A 15130-nucleotide genomic window follows, 5' to 3' on the forward strand; every position below is an offset into this window, starting at 1 on the left:
TTAATACATTTTTAACTTAAGCATAATTTTGTTAAGGATATTTTATAATTAAGTTCAAAATATATTTTTAAACTTTATTTTACTAAAAACAAAACATTTTAGAAAACCTATTATTAGAAAAAGAAAAACTTGTACAGTTCAATTTTAAGTTCGACTTTTGTTTATTTCAAAGTTCTATTTATTTTGCATACCTTTAAATTTCGAATTGACCTATTTTCCTCAGTGTACAAATCTCTGTGCTTAAACAATGAGTTGTCGACTTTGCCACTGAACTGATTCCGATTCTTGTTCTTATTCTCATTCCCCTGCCTATTTCTATTCCTATTCGTATTCGAATTCGAATTCAGATTTAGATTCAGATTCCTACTCACTGGTCCTCAAGGCGCAATCACGATGAGTGGAACACTCTATAAATATTTAAAGCGAATTACGGACACTTCTTTGTCTTTTGTTTGGCAGCGACATATGCGACTGCCTATATTTACGACAATATGGAAATGAAACCTTAAACTGAAACTGCAACTGCATCCACTTATGTATGTATAATCACTTGCTAAGCCAAGACTTAGCCAGACAGACGGCTGGAAACAAAAGTCAATGCAGCTGTTTTCCCCCTAATTGAGGCCAGGGGCGTGGTCCCCTTCCCCCAACACACAAAACAATGCAAATTGTAAGTGGCTAAAGTAAATCCCCAAATGGCGTAAAGGCGTAAAAAAAAATAATACTCTCTATAATTATCAAGAAAAAATTAATTATGGAAGAAAACTGAGCAAACAAAACTGGGAAATCGCTATTGAAATTCGCTAGGTTAAGCAAATGTGCGATAATAATAAGAAAAAATGATGATCTCGAACCCAAATCCGATCCCGATTCCCATAAAGCTGATCATGCCGTGCGGTAATTACCACTAAATGCGAATGGAAACATTTTTATGGGGCACAGACAATGTGTTTATGGATCGATCGGATCAGATCGGTGCGTTGATTGCTTTATACGCAGCGGAAAGTTCTCTTCAGCATCATCATCGTAATGATAATGATAAGCGGGAGCCATCATCAACAGCTTGATTAATGCTAATCATCCGCCACATGCCGAGAGTCCCAGAGTAATGATGATTCCGGGGGATTTGGAAGCGGAAGGAGATGTTGTCGGTTGTATAACACGGAAATCGAAATCAGGGAGGTTGATCAAATAATGAATTATAAGGAATACAAAAATGATAAGGAATTTCCTGAACAATTTAGGGACAATTACTTTAATATTACAATAATACAATAATATTCAAGAAACAAGTTTTTTTCGAGAATATCTTTTGAAGTATAATATATTTTTAAAACGGCTAGAAAACAAACAAATTTAAGTTTTATTATATTTTTGAATTACAAGGGAATATAATTGTAAAATTCAATATTGTAGAAACTAATAACATAAAAAATTCGAAAGAAATAAATACTTAAAGAATGAAAGTGAATTTAGCCGCAGAAATAGAAATTACTCTGGAAATAGAACCCAAAAACAAGTGGGTTAGAGATTCGTGATGAATAAATCATCAGAGGAGCCACGAAAATGGGATTGCAAATGAGGACCAAGTGTCCCATAAACCGGTGTGTGAAGTTTTCCCAGTGGCCAGTTCCTCGGGAAATCCTCCCCACCCCCCTTTGCCCTACGGCCCTGCGCTGACCTCGACACGTCCTTGACCTCCACACTCGACGCTCCACACGCCCAATTCCCTTGCGCTGGGCAGCTTGTAATTGGAAAGGGATAGACAGCTTGTTATTGTTCATGTTGCTGCCACATTAAATGGGAATTGAAAAATTCATTTTTAAACATTTGTTTACATGACTCAAAGGGGGGGCTAAGAGGGAAAGGGGGGCTCGTTCGGCGCTCATGAACTCTAAGCACAAAGTCGAAAAGTTGAAAGACAAATAAACGACGGAAAAGTGCAAATAGGCAAAAAAAATTGAATAAAGAAAAAATCGGCGGCAGCAACAACAATAAAAGACACAGACTAACAAAAATAAACACAAGCAAAAGATTCAGATAGAAAAAAAAAGCAACCGTCGAGGGGTAATGATTTGAAGCAGAATGATCTCCAATCGAAGTTAAGACGAACTTTAAATACGCTTGGTATTGGGAAATAAAGAAAATCTTCAAATGTTTTTTAAATATTTTTTTAGGTACATTTTATACCGTAACCTATACTTCTATATTCTTCTTATTAAATCGTAAATTTATAAAATATTATTAAAATTTTAAAATTTATATTTATATTTATAAATTATTATTAATATTGTTAAATGTAAATTTTTTAGTTATAAATTATTAGCTTTTTAATAAATTTGTTTATTGCACCTTATTATGAAAAAAAAGAAATGTAGAACTTTTTTGTTGGCGCCATTGACGAGGTGTTAAAAAACACAGCAAACTTGAGCGAGTTAATTTCTGCACTTATTTTGTGGCTTTAGCTAAATTTCAGCTTGTTTAATTTTCTGCCAATCTGCCAATTAATGGTGTTATTTTTGCTGTTGCTGTAGCCGGCCAACATTTAACAATGCCGATTTATTTATCTGGTTTTTTGTTGAGCCCCCCGGTTCCCTCTTATTGTTTATTTACATTTGCTATGCGAATTGTTATTGCTACCGTTTTTTCACTGTTCAGTTTTTTTTATAGTTTTTTTCAGCGATTAACATTGAATTTGGGCTTCCGTTGAAGTTGAAGGATGGTGAGAGATTTCTGTTTGTTTTTTTTTTACGTAGAGGAGGAGGAGATTTTTTGGGAGTGACAGCTGTTTCACAAGTGTCATTGGCCACTGACGAAAGTTGAAACGTCAGTTGCAGGTTTTTTTCTTCGGCCAAATTGTAAACCGATATCCTCGAGATACTTCAGATACTTCAGATACTACACATACTGCAGATGCCAACGAAATGAGATCGGCTATTTTTAGTGCTTTATAATTTATACTCAAACAAAACTTCGAAGCGGGGCGAGAAAAGTTCGCAGTTGCCCAGAAAATCACAAATCAGATATGTATTTCTGTATCGCCAAGTGCCACTCGGTCTGTTTACCTCAAATGTTAGCGCCGTCCGATCTTAATTCCACATCCACATCCACATCCACGTCCAATTCCCAAATGAATTTAGCCAGAGATTTCCTTTCTTTACGTGGCCAACTCCCCCTGACCCACAAAGTGGCCACTTTTGCTTATTTGTAATTGATACTTGATCTGGTGGAGCGTATAAAAGCCACTTTAGGCGTTGCCATTACGTCACCTTGAGTCAGCATCAGGCATCAGCATCAGATTCAGTTTTAGCTATGGCTTTTGCTTTGGCTTTGGCGTCACAGCCACAGATACAGATACCGAGATACATTTACAAAGATACAGAGTCCGAGAGTTCGAGTTTGAGAACGGACAGTAACAAATCAAAATCGAAAACATTTAAACGCATTGCACCATATTTTATATGCCCTTCAGTTGGTTTAACTGTTTTGGCAATCAGGAGACATAAACTTTATTATACAAAAAAACATTTTAAAATTTAAGAAAAATAAAATTGTTTTCCTTTTTTTTAATTAAAATTTGTTTAATTTATAAACTTTGACTATTACATTAAAGCAATAGAAATCTTTATTATAACCTTAAAAATTCTAAGTAAAAATATTTAAATTTAATATTCCTTAATCATTTTATTTATTGAGTATTAAAATATTAGGAAATAACTCTTTGAAATGATTTTAATTTTTTTTATTTGCCATTTTCCTAAGACTCCGACTTATAGAGTGTGTATGAAACAGTGGAAAAAATCCAAGGCAGATCTCAATCAAGACAAAAAGAGACATCTAGTTCGGCGCAACTCTGAGTTAAGATCGGGACTTAAGATCGCGACGACAGCGGCAGCAACATCAACAGTCAGTAGCAACATCAATCGAATTTATTTTGCACACGGAATAAATCAATATCATTTAGGTTTTAAGATTACTTACTTAATTTTTCAATAGAAAATAAATCGAATTTCCTTCTGGGATTTTCATAAGAAATAGATTTAATTATATAATATTTATAATATATTTTTAATCACTTAAAAAACACTTTTATATATTTAAAACCGAGCATTTTTGTTGTCAGTGCAGCAAGTTCAAACAAAAACAGCTGTTTGGGTTTTGAGTTTGATTTTGATTTTTTTAGAGCTGCTTTCGAGACGCCGTTGCTGTTTGACGCTCTTCACGCTTCGGAAATTTGTTCGAGAGATTTTCAACGACAAAGTCTGAAAACTGAAACTGGTCTGGCCACCCTCCCCCTTTTGTCCCCTCCACCCCCTCTGGCACCCACTCCCATGTGTGCGAGCGTTGAAAAGAAAAACATAAATTTTATACGAGTAATTTAAAAATTCATACAAAAGTTCAGCAAAGCCAAACCGACGAAAGAAAAAACAAGAAAAAAAAGCTGTATATTATTTTATTTTATTTATTTGATTTGGCTGCCATTGCTGCTGCTTAATTAATCAGTTTTAATTTTAATTTTCCATAAATAAGAGCAGCAAATTGGGGCCCATTGTGTGTCGACCAACAATGCCACAAAAAGTTGAATGTCAAAATGGGAGCGACCCTTACAAAGGCCCACAAAATGCAGGGGGAAAACCACCTCAAAAAGGTAGGTAGTTTGGGTGCTTTTATTTTTTTTTTTTGCCTTTTTGCGATTTTTGTTGTTTGTGTTTGTGGCAAGGACCTCAACGCACGAGCAGCAGCAGCAAATGTCCTGCGGTAATAAAGTGAAAAACGAAACTTGAGGCAAGATGAGAATAAAAGGGTAAGCTGAAGAAAACTAAAAACCGGGGGGAAAACCATGCTTGGTGCAAGGAAATGCATTTGAATGGACTGCAACTCAGTTGGGAGCAGCTGGGAAAAATGGCACACACAGTCGGGGATTCCCTGAGGGGTCGAGGAAAATTCGTTCAAGGCAGGTGGAAAAAAAAAAGCGGAGGTGCAGAGCAGAAAAAAGATACAAGCTTCACGTTAGTGGGTTACTTTGCCTCAATAAAAATACAAATAGCAGGGGAAATCCCGTGTTAGTCAGCTATTATTTACACTAACTACAGCTCTTTTCAAAACAATAGTACACTTTTTTATTTTAACATTTAAACTTAAAATTTGTTTTAATATTTTTATTGTTATAAGTCAATAAATATCAGAGAAATGGGTCTATTTAATATAAATTAAAATTAAAATTTAATTATTAAAACTTTGGCAAATAAAAAAATATTTGCTTGGAGGATAAAAATAAAATAATTGTAAAATTATAATTTAATATTATATTATAATTACTTGGTATTGTTTAAACTACTATCAATTTTAACACAGATGTGCATCGACATTAATATCAAATCGTTTATCAATCGGTTTGTAACATTTATTTCTGTCTCTATAAATCAAAAATGTATTAACTTTTATGCTATCAGTAAGTAAATACAATATGTCAGAGAATATAGCGATCCTTCTTATTGGAAAAAAAACGATAAGCCCGCATATCTGTGGAAAGAGATTCCACGAATAAAAGATTGATACGATTTTAAATCAACTCGGTAAATCGTATGATTTCTATACCCACAGAATCACAGTCTAAAAATTTGTTTATATTTTGCCTTCTATTTGTGGTCAATAAATCAGGAAAAATATTTGATTTAATCTGGATAATGCCAGATGAGCATCTGCATTTTCAATACCGAAATGGGTAGATAGATATTTGTTGTTAATAATTTTTGCTATTGGCTTAACACTTGATAAATCTTCAATTAGATTGGTTGGAGGTTTATTTGTTTATTGAAAGAATGGTTTTTAATTTGATGCAAGGAAATATTCGTGGGCGGTTTTTATTGTTTTTTTTAGTGTTTTTAACATACGCGTTTCGTAAAGTGTAGATTTTAATGGATTCATAAATGATATTTATGGTTTTCAAATTATCTACATTTTCCTTTGAAGTTGTTGTGTGTTAAAAATGTACTTTGAAGAAGACACATTTTCAGTAAAAGTGTATTTTATTCTAAAAAGTAAATAGCCCTACTTGTAATTTAAGAAAGGGACGAGAAATCGGCCCTAAGGTAAATATATAATCCAGAATGACATAGCTAACAACTTAACCCTTTTCCTACCCCTTTTGAAAAAATGTTAAGTTACAGTTCCGCTCTTGGCGGCATTTTTGTTTGTTACTTTTGCCGTTTGACGTCTGCTGCTGCAATTGCATCATTCTGAACAATTTCCACTTGTCTAGATTGCTTCTAAGAACCTTCCACTGCCCCCATAACTCCCCTACCCTCTCTCCCCTCTCTCCCCCCTTAACCCCACTCCGCTCCATGGGCTGTCAAAGCATCAAGCGTTTTGTTTGGTATTGAAATTCTAGACAAGATTGCGCTTAACTGCACTCCGCTCCGGGGAATGCGCTAGCAACTACGTTTATTTCAGAGATACATCCATGGAATGCAATTTTCAGCCACGCTGGAATGGGCTAAGAGGGGGTTAAGGGGTGGTTAAAGGGGGGTCAAGGGGTTTTGGGTTCTAGGGTTCTATCACCACAGACAAACAAGCCATTCTCGGTCATAACCCAGTACCCCAGGAAATCCAGAAACGTTCTCCCCTTTTCCCCTTCTTTTTTTTCTGCATTTCAACTCCTGGCCATTAACCCACTGAAGGCCAAGAGCATCTGGTGAAAACAATTTCGCTATCGATGAAGAAGCACCACTGCAAATCCTACAGCCCCAAAAAAAATCGAACCCCATTTTATCATCCTCTTTTTTTTTGGCTTAAGCTTTTGACTATTTTATGGGCGGGTCAGGGGCGTCGTTTAAAAAGGGTGTTGCGGGGTTGGCGAAATATCGTCCGCACAGTTAGCAGGTTTCGAATAACTAGCATCCATTAATCATAGTTTCCGGGTGCTAACATAAATGTGAAATTCTATCGTCAACCTGGCAAACGCAAATTAGTTATAATTAATGGATTATTGCGAGTGTAAAATCTGCATAAATCTTTCTATAGGTAGAATTATTAAATTTAAAAGGTATAAATTCATTGTTGATTTCTGCATAAGAATTTTTATTCTAGAACTTGGAAAACCTTTAAGTTGACTTTAAGCCTAGGTAACATTTAGTGGGTGGGAAAAAAAATGGAAAGGGGGCAAAGAACGAGTGTTTATGAGTTGTTGGTCTCTTCTTGCCAACAATGTTTGGAGCCGGAGTGAAAGGGAAGGAAGCCCCGAGAGAAAGAGAGAGAGAGGAAGTGATCTTTAAGCCTGGTATGAGGTAATAAAAGCAAAAAAACGTGGAGAGCAAGGGTCTAATCACGCTCTCTTCTTATACTCCTTACTTTTGGAGCTCAGGGGTATATAGAAATCGTAAACGATATCATGTCATATAACTTAGAAATGCAGATGAAAATTAAATTTTGTTGATCCCAAAATACTAACCAAATAATTTGTTTTTAAGGAAAGTTACTATAAAATTTAAACTGTTAAAAAAAAATAGTAGATAAAAAATATATTATTTTAAAGAGTGGAAAATAGTATTTAGACCAAACGCCTTTGAGGTATGCTAAGGATTTTCTGTCAGGATATCAAGTACCAGGTATCCGAAGGTCGGGACACCTTTTATAGCATTCCTTTTGGTCCCTCTCTTTTTCGCTCTCCCTCTGACTCTCTCTCTCTCTCCATTCCCTTTGCCGGCGGTTCAGTTCAAGAAGATCGAGAAGAAGAGGAAGATCGCTTGCAGTTTTCTGTATCTCCCAAACGCTGCCGACGTCGACGTCAGCAGCGCACTTGTAGAGTGCACCGAATTAAATTGAAAGTCGAACAAAAACAATAACAATAACAAATAACAACAAATGAACTTGACTCTCGATTTTCCAAAATGTAAATTCTTATTTTATTCACTTACTTGTTTTTGCTCTCGTTTGGCTCTTGTGTTTCGTTTTTTTGTTGCTTTGCTGCTTAAACACAAAACAGAGATCTCGTACAAAAAAAAAACAACAAAAAAGAGACAAAAATCAAAACAAGAGTCGAACTAATTAAAAAGCAAACAAACTAACACACTCACACACACACACGCACGCACAGAAAAAAAAAGTGAAAACAAAAAACAACGAATTTTTTAGACCACGTTTTAGTTGTTGTTATTATAGGTTGTTGTTTTTTTTCATTCGTTTTTTGGACTGCACGAATATTATAAATGGGCAAAGAAATAAATCCAAACACACGCGCTCAAAAATCGAAAAGTCAACTTTGGTTTTTGTTGTTGTTGTATCTGCTGTTCTTATCACACGTTCTTCTGTTTTTGTTTTATTTTTTAGCTTTAGTTTTGTTTGGTCTGAGATTGGTTTTAGTGTTTTTTTATTTTTATTATTATTTGGGTTTTGAGATTTTGAGTTTTTCCCGCCCCGAACGTCCGCCACCGACTTCGAAGTTCGGAATGAAATTTGGATCGGAATCGCATCGAAGCAAAAGGCAGCGAACCAAGCGCGCACAGTGAGCCAAAGGTGATGGTTTATCGGTAAACCTTTAATAAAAAAATGTTTAATATTTTGGGCACTGATTTAACAAGAAGATTGGTGTCCAAATTCTACCCTAATGATGAAATTAAGAAAACAATCTGTGATTAACTTTTGTCTCTAAGTATTTACTTTAGATAAAGTACAATCTGCTGGCAAATAAATAAATAAATACTTGGTAAATCAAACTACAAATATTTTTTTTAATTACAACAATAATATTCATAATACAAATGTTATATTTCTTATTCGGTTTACAAATCATGCACACCCATAAAAATAATGGTAAACTAGTACACATTGCATAAAGAATCTCTAGAAATTTAATTAGTAACTTTTAATAATTATATATGTGTACAGAAAAAATGTTAATTTGAAAGTATTATCTAGTCACGATATAGTTTTAACCACTTTCTCTACGAAAACGGCACCACTGTGCAGCGTTGCGAACAAAACACAACAAGTTCGAGCGCTGGTTTGGTTCGATGCGGCGGTTCCAACTTGGTTCGATGCAAAAAAAGTGGAAAAATTAACTCGAAAATGTTATTATCTCAAATTTTAATAAGAAAAATAGTTGGAGACAAGATATTTCTGTTATAAAAATGCAAAATAAAGGAATTTTTTAAAAAGAAGACATGTGAAAACTTTTTGTATTATATTTTATTAAGTTTTTATTTTTGAAGACTTTTCCCTCTGCTGATTTTCCTTGATTTGCCTTTTTTCCAACTTATAAACACACGAAATAACCAGTTCACAACACTTTACGGAAAACATATTTTTTTTACCAATTATTTATTTTCCGCTTATTTTTGTAAATAGTCTATTGTTGTTAAAATTCCATATTGACCGACAGCCATTCGACTACTGGGAAAAAGTGATGTTAAAAAGTCGACTTAATTATTTTCGAAATATAACTCGATTTCCCACTGACTGTTGATTTCACACCACGCGAAAATCGTGAAACAAAAAGCCCAACTTATTAGCGGGCCCAACCCGAATCAACTGGCGACAGGACGTGACCTCTGACGCTGATTGGGATTATGGTTATGATCCAATTTGGGGCTCGAAAAGAGCTGGGAATGTTAATCAACTGCCAATTAGCTGCCTGTTCAGCAGAGCTCCGGATTCAAGAATCCCAGAATTATAAAAAAACGAACAAGCCCAATGGATGCAAATTGAATTACGGCGAAAGGGTTCCACAATTGGGTGTTTCAGGGCTCTCGTGCTCAATTAAAAAAATTTACTTTAATTGTTATGTATTATATCATTAATAAGATCACTGAAATTGGAATTTATTCAACTTTAAATTTAATTACACTTTAGGATTAATTGCAAAAGTTGAAGCAAATTGAAGTGGCAATAAGGAATTAAATTCTTATATATATTTTTTATTCTATAGGTATTTTCACTATTATTTAAAGGATTTGTACATTTACATTTTTTATTGAAAATATTAATAATTGTGCAAATTTAGGAAATTCAAAAGTGGCTCAAAAAATGTACAAGGACTCCGTTAATCCCCGATTTCCATCCATCAGAGTTTGCTGCCTCACTGCCTCACAAAAAAAAAAGGAAAAGGGGAAAACCCTTCTCTCGCCATTCTTTTTGTGTCTTATAAATCTCCCGGGCTGTCGAATTAAGCACTTCCCCCGCTGAACCTTGCGCCCCGATATTGTTGGCCATAATTCCTGGAAACTTTGCCATCCTGTCAATTAGAAGAAGTCAACAATTGCAGTTATCCCTGGCCCTCGGTGACACCCAAACGCTTCGCTTCAATGTCGCGCCCACTCCACCCACTCTTCTTCACTCTTCTGCTTTTCTTGACACTGGGCAAACTCATTTCACAGTAAATTAAAAGCCACTGTTAGCGGTGGCAGTTGCATGTGCAATGGCAAAATGGGAAAAGTAAGGGGAAAATCGGGTCAAATCGAAGGACACCCAAAGGCTAGACACTGTCTCTGCAAAATGGATATTTGTCTAAAATATTTAAAACTATCTACTAAAGCCTTGCCTTTGAATTTAATTTCCTAGCTCATTTTTAAACATTTTTCATAAAAATATTTAAATGTAAATTATAAGCAAATTAAATAATTTATCTATTATTTATAAACCAAATGGTAATTATTTCTAAGAAGATTTTTCGTTACTAATTAAATACTAATAGGCTTAATTATATTGTAAAATATATCATTAAAATAAAGGCACAAGTTTCGACATTCAAATTTTGGGAATCTTTCTATATTTTTGCACAATATCTGACACCTTTTGAAAGTGAATATCAAAAGCCTAGTAATTCGTAAGCCATCTCAACCATTTGATAAATATTAACGTTTAAGCTCTGAGGATGGCGAAATTACATATACCTTCTGGGGGAAAATAAAAATGTAAGCAGACAAAATCCGTTTGCTCTGTGAAAATATTCCCCTCACTGGCATAAATAATTCAGAAAACAGAAAACAAAGACAGGCAGGCAGACAGCTGAAGTACGAGCGGCCAAAAGGACACCGAGGACATTTTAACCATGTCCTTGTGGATCCGGACTACGGACTCCTCTGAGCCCCTCTGACAAAATGACAAATGCAGTGGACTTAATTACAGCTCCGCAATCTCATACCGGGAAAAACTCTCCACTTTTTGCCGTCAACAGGTTTTGGCATCCGTTTTCACTTTCAGGCCGAGGCTGCAAGGCACCTGAAGTACAGCTGGGGGGAAAGTGGGGGAAAATGGGGGAAATGCCGGGCGGAGGAATAGCGGAAGAGCAACTGGAAAGGACACCTGTTGCATCTTGCATTTCAAACGATTGCAGCGCGGGCGTTGACTAATTGCTGCTTGTTAACGGGCCCAGAAAACCGGGGGGTAATTGCGGAAAATTGAGACTCTGAAATGGCCGAAAGGGGAGCAGTCAGCAGCAGCCGATGGCTTTGGCCTTGGATCATGGCATTCGATTTCCGGCCTTCTGTGAAGCGCATCCCTTCACTCAGAAAATACAGAGTCTCAAATTAAAATTCTTACTATTAATTAAATTATTTGTTTTTTTCTTAGCTTTTTACAAGATTTTTAATTTCTTAAAAAATTCAATTTATAAATAATAGTTTTTTAAAATATAATTATAGTTTTCTAAAAAAAAAAAGTGTAAATGCAATTATCTTAAAATTAAGATATTTTTAAATTGGAAATACCTAATTTTATTTTCTTTAATGGTTTTGTCATTTTTTTTACGTGTACTTACAGCTCTTTGAAAACGCAGGAAACAAGAGGGAGATCATAAATAGAGAGGTCTCATTGGAAAAGCGTATCACGATGCCAAGTTACCCATGGCTGCAACTTATCGCAGCCAAATTACAGGACCCCTATACTAAAGTATTCACTTACCTTTCTGTTTAATCAAAAAAAAAAGGGGGAGGGTCTTTAAAGCCATTTGCCATAGAATTTGCTATATCTTAATATTTAATATCGATATTATTGAATTAATAATCTAAAAATATCGAAAATATCAATGAAATTATCACTTATAAATTGAATTATTTCAAGCATCAAGTTTAAAGTCTAAATAAAATCCCTGGCCCTACAAAAAATAAAATGGCGACTTCTTGAATGGCCCACCTGTTGACTTCCGGAGCCCTGACTTTCCTAGTAGTAATTTAATTTGCCCCTTGTCCACATATTTTTTGTAACGCTGACTTGTGCACTCGCAGCTGGAGCTACTGGTAAACAAAATGTATTCTAATTACGGACCTGCAGCGAATGTCCTTGGCCCACTCACCGGGAAACTGAGCCACTGAGCCACCGAACCACTCAGCACCACTCCCCATCAATTGGCATCATGCAGCTTATTTATTTACGACGCACTTGCGCCACTCCACTTCAGGACTTCAGGTGGCCAGTGTCCTCTGCAGAGGCAACGAGTATCTGAGTATCTGAGTATCTAACTATCTGAGTATCATAAAAGTGAGTAGCTGCCTCTACCAGATTCGAATTACAATTTCCACCAGCTTAATTATATCTCTTTGGTTTTTCTTAAATGATTTAATTACCAACACCTAATACTGACATAATAAAACATTATCAAATTTGTTTAATATTTTTAAACTTTGAACTATCATTGACAACTTATTTACTGTCTAGTTTAATGAATTTAGGATTTATTTTTGGCCTAATTTGTTAAGTAAATAATAATTCTTTATTGTATACATTAATTTGTTTTGAGTGCATTCGTTTTTATAGTCTTATCAAAAATCATAGAAATTTATCAATTAAGAATTTAAAATGATTTATTTTTGTAATATAAATCTTAAAATCTTAACAAAGGTTTTTTTTAGTATTTCGACTTTCAGTTTAAATAATATGATTTTTTTGCATATTTTTTTAGTATTTAATTTAGAAAATAAAATAGAAAATTATGAAGAATATTTTGTGCTTACATTTTTTATTTTTAGAAATGATTTTTTTATTATTTTTGCTCTTTTTTTAATGTTAATGTATAAAAAATGTGTTTAAAAAAATTGAAATCAAAATAAATTGGTAACCAAAGCTCTTTGCTCCTCCGCCAATGCGAATTCAATGCCCTTTCATCCTTTAGTGTCCTCGTATTTATGTGCTGGTGCCCATAACTTGGCTTCAAGGCAGTTCCGAAAAAAATCAACGAAAGATATGGGGGGATATTAAGAAAGGGGTACCTGGATTTGATGGGTGGTTCGGGAGCGGATGAAGATGAGGATGACGCCATGGTGGAGTGGAGGTGCCTGGAGGTGCTGGGAAGTGCATGTTGGATTTTTACGACGGCATTGGGTGCGTCATAAAGTGACGCGGATGCAGGATGCCTCCTTCAGTTTTTTTCCGGCTTCAGCTTCTTTTTTTTTTTCTGGGCTCCCCCTCTCCTTTGACAATTTCAGCAGCGAAATGGTGTTTGTGTTGAAATATTTAAGGGACTCGTGAATTTGCTCAATAAAAATTCAACTTTCTTGCCACTTACATTCGCACTCACACACACACACACACACGCACGAGACAGCACACACATCGAATGAATTTTCTGGCCACGTTGCGTATACGTAATGCGCCGAAAAGTATGCTATAAATTTTGAAAATTCAACAGCGCTCGTACAGCACCCCACCCCCCTCCCCTTCTTCACAGTAATTATGGGCCACGCCCCCCGTTTGGCGTACGCCCACTTACACACAGTATCGTGTGGGCGTGTCGCAATGGGCGTGGCTGGTATCGTTTTGATCAAAATGAGTTAAATTCCATTTTCATCCGCACACACACAGTATGCAAATATGCCATATATCTTTCTCCCTCTCTCTCTCTCAGTCTCTGTCTCTATTTCTCTGCATGGCGGAGAAATGTGACCGCATTTTGATGCCCAACTCTCCAGGCGACATTAAATCAATAGACAAAGACATTAAGGCGAATATTCAACAGATTGTCGAAACATTTCCCACGGGATAGCTTTTTTTTATGCAGACATAAACATATATTATGATCAGATATTGATACTGCTATGGTTATTGAATATTGCTTTTCATTACTTGGCTAGTGAAAAAAAAGGTATTTTCGAAAATGTAATAAAAATTTTTAATCTATTGATATTGAAAAGGTAGCCTTTAAATATTTTTATGTATTCTTTATAAATGTAATATTTTTCGGGTATTTCCCAGCCATACAAAAAGTTTTTGCATTCCCCTCAACAATATTCATATTTTTTACATGAAAGTTTGAAAAACTCGCCACGAAATGAGTCGTCCTTGCCATGAGAGTTTTATTACAGTTGCATATGTAAACAGATAGATATACATATGGATAAGCACTTATTGAATATATACATATGTAATTGCAGGGGCGCACTTTGGTTTATTTTGAAAGGGGTTTTTGGAATTTCTGTTACAAAAATCACCGGGATTTTAAAATTACCTCTAAAGGTGTTTAAAAGTATGCAGTAATATATTTTCATATTTATTCAAAATACCGAAAATATGGATAATTTTCCAGCTCAAATAAGAATCCCATACCCTTTGTCTATTCAGAGTTATTACTGTGAAAAATCATATACAATCTATTCAAGGGGATCTTTACCACGCCCCTGCCTTTATGATATGTAATTTCTGAATAAGTTTCCAATGATTTTATTGTTTTCCCTTTGCGAAGGCCAGAGCCGAAATCACTTAAAGTTCGGGATTCGGATGGCCAAAAGCCAAGGGCAAAGGCAAAGGCGAAGGCATTAGGGTCAAGGCTGACCAGGCATGAACTCCCCTGCCCCAATGACCCCTGCCCCCCCCCCCTTTTGTGTGTGTGTGTGTAAGTTTGAGTGCTTAGCCAAAAGACGAAACGCAAAACGCTTCTTAATTTCCTGCTTCGAAATTAATGCCAATGATTTGTTTGGCGCAACCCAAAAAAGAAGGAAAAAAAGTTGACCCAAAGAGCTCCAGAAAATGGGACCTCCTATACCTGATGGCCTGGCAATTATCCTTGGTATCCTGTTCCTTTGTTTGGGGGGTGGGGGTCCTTTTCGGGTTTGTTTGGCCACCTGCCAGGCGACGAATGCAACAAAAACAATTAACATGCCCCCTTCATTAGCATGAAAAATTAACCGACAAGCGGTCCACA

The 15130-nt window shown here is 35.6% G+C and overlaps 1 protein-coding gene across 1 annotated transcript in view; it reads right to left on the bottom strand.

The window, feature by feature from the left end:
* Window positions 1–8432, bottom strand: part of Ac13E (Adenylyl cyclase 13E) — a 48652-nt gene extending 40220 nt beyond the window's left edge. The window contains exon 1 of the mRNA XM_044396227.2: window positions 7917–8432. The gene's annotated coding sequence lies outside the window, so the exon portion shown is untranslated. The remainder of the gene's footprint in view (window positions 1–7916) is intronic.
* Window positions 8433–15130: the final 6698 nt, after the last annotated feature.

This window comes from Drosophila takahashii, chromosome X, assembly GCF_030179915.1.
Source record: "Drosophila takahashii strain IR98-3 E-12201 chromosome X, DtakHiC1v2, whole genome shotgun sequence".
Classification (NCBI taxonomy): Eukaryota; Metazoa; Arthropoda; class Insecta; order Diptera; family Drosophilidae; genus Drosophila; species Drosophila takahashii.